Here is a 7,892-nt window from a genome sequence, read left to right as displayed (position 1 = left end):
TACAATGTTAACTATGAATCTTTTATGTATAATAATATTATATAAAAAAGAGAGAATAACTAAATAGAATTATATAAATTCCCACATTTTTTATTTTAGATATTTAAGAACACTTAGCCAAAGGTGTTTTTTGTATCTCCGGCTGGCTTCCTTTTGCTCATTCTTATTCTAAGGATATTCTTCAATAAAACTTATGCTGCTTTTATCTCAACTCTTTCTCATTTGTGTCACTTCCTTAGGCTAAATTCTTGTTAAAAACTGAAAAAAAAAAACTTAATCTATGCATAAGATCACATCAAAGTTCATTTTCTCTACAAAGTCTTTGTTGATGAGGTTCCTCAAGGAGTTTGTTTTCCTCCAACGTAGTATTTCTATCTCCTTACAACCTGTGAATATTATCTCACTCTTTATTCGTGGCACTGCAGATTTTTGTTTTGGTGTCTGCTGTCCTTGTGTTGTGTTCTTATTATTTATTTTGCATCCAAATGGGATTATGTAGGGGACTTTATTATTTTTGTTGGAAAGAGAATCTTTTGGTTTGGATACTAATTAGGAAAATATTATTAACATAAAACTACCATGTAATGTCCTCCATAAAATTCTGTTTTTATTTAAGTGAATTTTACTTGAATAATGTGAGCTACAGTGATTCTATTCTAGAAAATAGTAAAAAAAATATATATTTACTAGGAATTATGTTTTTTAATAAAATTGACTTGTGTAATACTGTAATAATATATAAATGATTTCTGCTTTTTTCTGAATTCTAAAGAACTTGATTATTATTAACATCATTGAAATAACTGCTTTGAGAGAAGGACATAAAAAAAGATTAATATTTTTGAGGATGTATGATATACAAATGCAGGAGATAGATGATTACCATCTATTTGCTCAATTAATTTGCCCCAAATCTCTTTTAATGTAGGGGTTTTATCTACATTTTGTATAAATGTTGTATTTTGTAAATAATGGTATAGTATCTCATTCTTCAAACATGAATATGCCAAAGATTAGGTAGATTTTAGGAGAGGGAGTAAACTCACTTAGTTCTCTGCTCTCCTATGGTTGTGCTGACAAAAAATATATTCTTATGTACATATTACCTAGTGTTTTTTTTTTTTTACTTGAGAGAATTAATATAATTATAAAACATAAATGCTTATATTCTCTTTGACATTAATGTATAGTTCATAAATCTTAATACATGAACTCTACTTATAAATTTATAGAATATGCCATTTATCTTCTTAAATCAACAATGTTGATTGTTTCATGAGTTTTGAACACTCATCTTCACACTTGGAACTACATTCGTCAACAAAAGCAAACACTTCTCAAGATATCTTAGGTTGGCAAGAAGTGTTCATTATTTACATTTCTAAGTGCTCAGCTTCTTCCAAAGTGCCTGACAAGCCAAATAAGGCAGCTATTTCTCATGAAGGAGAGTGTGCAAGCATGGCTTTCGTTCTTTCAATTGCAAGAGATAAACAGAAAAAAAAAAAATTATCGAAGTGCAGATTTTATTTGATAATCAGACAGCATTTTAGCTGAATAGAAAAAAATGTACAGCACTTTATATCCTTTATGCAACCAGAATATTTTTGCTTTCCTAATCTTGAAATGGCCAATCAAGTTAAGGAATTCATAATGATGAAATTACATTAGCTTCTGATTTTATTTCTTTCGAATTTTGCTGTAATAAATAATTCTACCATACTGAACAATTTTTTTAGTGGTGATCATTATTGGTATTTATGTATGTTCTAAAAGTTAAATATTTTTTCATGTTTGTTGGCTGGATTATAAGGGCATATTTTTTCAATGATCATAAATTTATAGAGTACTGGGGATTAGGTTAGATAATTTGGTTTATGGAATGCCAGCATGGTACCACATATTTCTAGAAGCTCAATGTGCTATTGTGTTGACGGATATTATGATGATAGCTGTTGTCTTTTGTATTTCTGTACAGAAGTAATCATCTTACTGCTTTAATATCTCAGTGAAACAAAATGAATCTAACAAGAAACCATATGTAAAATACATGCTTGTTCAACATGAATGTTTATTATATTTGTAGAATATAAGTAAAAACATTTATAAATTATACTCTGGAGTTAAAAATAATAAAAAATACATAAATCTGGCAATATACTGAAAAATATACTGTCAAAGCCTAAACTTTATGTTTTATAATATATTTATTAACAGAATATCTGTTTCTTGGTTTACTGAGAATCTGTTGTGATTAAATAGTAAGTGAAAGAAATTGAGTGGCATGTAATTTGCTTTTTCAAATAAACCTAATTAGAAGTAAAATAGCCAGAGAGTAATGCATATGAATACTGTAATTAAAAAGAATAGTTCAGATAATCCTTCAAAAGTTGCAATGAGATTTGGGTAGAAATGTACTGTTGAAATGATGAGCCATGGCTTATTTCAACTCCTGAGTCTAATAACAGCAGAATAATTCTACGCAATTTTTTTTTTATTTTTAGCATTTTAAAAGTCATTATAGAAACTTATACATAAAGTAGTAAATAGTTCCAAAAATATTGATAATAAAATTATTAATAATTTGTTCTATTCGAGTAAGCATACAAAATAATCCTTATTAGTTAGAAAAAGCGACAAGAATGGTTTTTAATAACAACTAATACCCTATCTAAGCTAATATCCACATTTTATACAATGAATACTCACAAATATGTTTTTGACTCTGCACTTCTGAAAATTTTTGGTCAGCTAATTCCTTACAATTATAAATACGCAGACACAACTTGGAAGTACGCAAGGAGAAGAGATAGAACATAAAAAACTCTTCCTTAAGCACCTCCAAACTGAGGACATTATGTGCCAAAGGTCTATTTTTGATAATTTAGAAAGAAAATAGAGGGGGGGTGGTAACTGTATTTCATCTGCAGAAACCTCTTGCTCACTGTTTCCAGGAGGCAGTATAGACTTCACTCTGCTATCTGTTATGTGTCACTTCCTGCATTTTAGAAATCTCTTTATCTTATCCTTAAATGTGTAAGAATAACTGTAGGTAATGTAATAACATTACTGTTTTCTTCTTATATATTCATACACCTAATATTTTCTAGTAGTTTTGTTCTTCTAGTTTAGCTTTTAACTTCTCATTTTACTCTTTTGTCTTTTATTGATATTTTATACTTTTATATTATTTATTGTGAATTTGTATTATCTGTATAATTTAAATATATATAATATTTAGCTTAATATAGTGATAAAATTGATCCAATTCATAATGACTATCTTATCGAATATAAATAAAGATGTTATGGCATAAGAAAATAGTATATATTCCGTATGAGAGAGGCAGAGATTGCTCCTGCTCAAGGTCTATTTCTAGCCCATAAGGCACCTTTCTATAAATTAGAAAAGTCATTTCTCTTTCTGGATTGGTGCGGTTCTGCAGCTGGATGGCTTGGTGAATAGACAGTACTCTGCATACAGGAAAATGATACCAATAGGCATGACTTGTAGTGCAGAGCACAAGTATGATTCTATCTCTTTTATCCCCCTTGATCAGGAATCTCTGTGTAACACACAAAATGCATAAATATGTATGACCAGCTTACTTGCAGAACCCCATCCATCCACTAGCATAGAATCAATTTCTTCTTCAGAGACATCTCCCTTCCTTTTGAGCTCTAAACATAATCCAGAAGAAAAACTAGCAATATGCTATGAAATTACTTAGACTAAAATATATTAGTTTATCAGGTTAAAAATTCTATGCTGTAGAAGCCTTCCTGAGACTCCCCTTTCCAATTACAGGATCACTCTGTTTCTCTTGGTGGCAGTACCTCTGAATTTGTTTTGTTCAAAATAATGAACAATTTTGTTCAAATATTTGAACCAACTTAGTGGAGACTCCCAGGAGATAAAACACTGGAATGTAACATAATGGAAACTGAAATCTTGTCTCTAATTTTGTAAATTTTCCTTTTTCTTGGTCACTTCTCTTTTACCAATGAAAAAGTTCAACTCACTCCCAACAAAACAAATTAAGAAAAATTTTCCTGGACTTTGCCTCATTTTGTTTGACAAATCACTTCTGAAACCTAAATAGAACACCGCTTATAGCAGATTCATCATACTCTCTTAGTTTACATGTTACTGCACTCGGAATTCCATAACTTTCCATAATCCTCACTATAAACTTAATCCATTACTCTCATATTGTTCACCTTTCCTCAAACTTTTGTAGTACTCTCAACACATTCCATTCTTACTCTTCTAAGAACTTGCTATCTCATTTGTCCTTCCTTCATTGATATACTTCAAAATCGCCTTCTCCTATAAGCTGCCTTCTGTCACAATATAAATATCAATCCAATAACATTTATGGAGAATTTACAATGTTGAAGCCTTATGCTAAAATCCTTTCTACCTTTAACGACAAAAATATCAACAATAAATATTATTGTTTACTTTTATTCCTCCCCTAGGTAATGTTTCTTGCCAAACTTATTGAAAGAGAAATTAACTCTCCCCAATTCCAGTCTCTTTCTACTCTCCATACTACATGTAAAATACCCCCAAACTCTCTAATGTTTATATCCAAAGATAATATTTCATTCTTTATTTGGTTCGATTGCTTGAGATATTTATAACGAAATCTCTCTTTTTTGAAATGACCTTCTTTACTGATTTTCAAGGGGCTAACCTCTCCCTCAGTCATTATATAATGTGACTTTACCACCTTACTCTCTAACATGCTATTTTTTCCTTTTTCAGCCATAAAGCATTTCTGAATTAGGTTCTGTCTCAGATCTTCAATTCAAACTCTATGTTCTTTCCTTGCATACTCTAGGAAGTGTCAATAACCATGAAGAAGTAGAAAAAAAAAACAGTATTCTTTCTTCGTACACTTCAAAAATAGTAGGAATAATCATGTCTTAGTATAACATAGTATTTTTTATTTCAGTGGTTATATTTGAAATGTTTAATAAGAATAATTTAAAATAATTGCTAACATCTGTATGTCTTTAAGACTATATATAATAATTTTACTGAGAAAGCTTTATAAAAGAATTAAATTTCTCTAATTTTAATGAGTTCTTGTCTTTCCTGCCAGTTCTATTGGCAGTGACTAATTTTAATTCCCATATTAAATATAGACTGTGTATTTCAAAAAGGAAATGCTTAGTATCTCAAATATTGGCCACTCACCCTTAGGTTCTCATTTATTTTCTGCTTCAGCAGATTATTGAATTGGTTAATTACCTACAGAACACTGTGTCAAGAATTCATTTCTGTTAAAAGCTGATAATGTCTGAGTAGGAATAAGTGTTTATCTACAACATGCTTTTGTACAATCAAAATGCCCTGTATGTGTCTTTTCATAACAAACAGAAGAAAGGAATAAGAATCCTAAACAAAAGCTCTCAGTGGCAGTATTAGTTTCTTCTGTCCACAAGTGGCCTTGCTCATGACAGAATGAATTAACAATCATCAAAGCCAGATGCAAACTGCATTTGATGAAATAAAGAGCTGGTTTATGAATATAAGAACGTAAAAGTTGGGCATTAACTGAATGGAATGGCATTTTCTAGATAAGAAATTGTCATAATTTTTTTACTTTTTCTTTGCTTCAAGAAAAGGAGAAAAAGTCGGGGTTTTTTTTGTGTGTGTTTTTTTATCTTAAAATAATTCTGCTAAACCTTGACATTAGCAAAAAACACAGCTGCTTGGGAAAGGGGTGACATGTTCATCAATGGTTAAATTATACCTTACTTTGATATGTTTTTGCTGCTTAAACCAATACTTGTATGAAGTTTGTAATTCACATTTCTTATGGAGAGTACTCTTACAAGTGTATTCGAAGGCTGAGAGAGCCGAAAGGGGTTATGTTTTGTGGTTTATGTTTTCTTCTGGAACTAGTGAGGGAAGTGAACATGTAGTATGTTATTGTAGCTTATGCACAAAGACTCAAATAAGAAAGATGTAGCATTCGTGTGGTGAAAGGTTTAGAAAGTTTGGCATATTTTTTATCCATGTTAAGAACTCAATGGTATTTTATATTTCCAAATTTAGGGGACAGATATATCTTTATATATTATAAGATTAATTGAAACACAGTTGAACAAAACAAGAAGCACAGCAAAGTGAATTGATAAAAAATAATGCTGTTTTTTTCTAATTAAGTCATGATGTCCTCTCATTTTTTAGTGAAGAAAGTAGTAACCTCAATATATAATACCTACACAATTGATTCTATCATTTCCTAACCTGATATAAACTGATAGCATGAAAGTATTGAGATTTCATAAACCTGCCTCCTTATTTTAAGCCAAGGTTGAAATCATTAAGAGAATAATATGGTATGATGTCATGCAATATGACATGATATAACATATAAAATGTAATGTAATATATAATATCTATAATGTCATAACATAATATATCATGCTCCATCTTTCGAGTTAATTACAGAATGCTATCTTAGAAGGGAAGAAATATTAAATTTGTGCTGAATTGTTTGAAACAGAGCTATATGACTCGGCAAGAAAAAGAAGTAAACAAAGTTCAGTAACAATGTCAGGCATTCCAGGAGGAGATAATGTAGACATGACCAAATGAAAACAGAATTTATAACATGACGGAATTGAGCACACATAAAGGCATGCATATTGTTCTGAAATTCCGTGTATTTAATTTGGAAGAATCAAATACACACAGTGTGGTATGCACGTATAAGTCCTTATTTTAACACCGTGACATCCATTATGGTACTTTCTGCTGAGCCTAAATAGCTTCATATTCCTGTGAGCAGAAACTCTCCAGAATACAGAGGGTACACAGGGCCTATATTAACTAAGTCAGTACACTATGCACTATGCTTAGCACCTAGGTATGGACACCAACGCACATAGTGAGGTAGGAGTTCATAGCAAATAAAAGAAGAAGAAGAAGAAGAAACAAAGAAGGAGAAAAAAAGAAAAAAAGAAATATAGTATTTGGCATCATGTGGATTTAAATCTGATTTTGTCTCCGCCAGTTACTAACTTTATTCTTTCTTTGTCTATAATATTGGAATAATATTATATATTCACTTGATTTTTAAAATATCAACTACAATGCCTTATATAGAATAGACATTTTATATTTTAAAATGAGATGCTTACATCAAAATACTATTTAAATCAAAGCCTTATTGAGGACAGTGAGAAGTACTTGTAAAATATGTCTGGAGGAATTTTCAGGTTTATAAGAGTGAGAATTCCATTTTTTAAATTTGCTACCGCTAACAAGAATTATACTAAAGAACAAATCTTTTCTTCTTTGACAATTAATTCATTTATTTCATTCAGTGTTAATATCTAAATATTTCTCCAAAACCAAAGATCCATCTTTTCCAGCAAACATGTCAAGTGGACCAATTATTGTCCCTAATCTTGGAACCATGGATTTCTGCGAAGATATGCACAGTGTAGTAAAAGCAATAGAAAATCAGGATAGCTATAAATGATGTTGCCTTTTCTGGTACAGAATTATTGATTAAAGATCTGTGAACCTCACCAAACTAGTTTGTAATACTAAACAGCTCTAGCGAATTTGATAATGAAGTTGTCAAATTAGACATGGAGCAATGGCTGTTTAAAGTGCTGACTAATACAAGGGCAGAGCTACAAGCTTCTCTTCAGGAGACGTACACTATGGTCTGACAAAAATGAAGAGAAGCACGAAAGTCTGTCTTGGAAAAAACACTTACAGATACCGCCATCATCATACCAAGTTCCTTTAATGACTTCCAAATCAAATTTTAGAGATGTAAAAACCATTGCTAGTTTTAATGTGCTCAAAATCACCAATGAGCCAAGTACAGCTGATATCATTTATGGCTTGGTGTTGAAAGAAAT

The sequence above is a fragment of the Pteropus vampyrus genome, unplaced genomic scaffold (assembly GCF_000151845.1).
Source record: "Pteropus vampyrus isolate Shadow unplaced genomic scaffold, Pvam_2.0 Scaffold21, whole genome shotgun sequence".
Lineage (NCBI taxonomy): Eukaryota > Metazoa > Chordata > Mammalia > Chiroptera > Pteropodidae > Pteropus > Pteropus vampyrus.
This window is presented reverse-complemented; position numbering follows the sequence as displayed.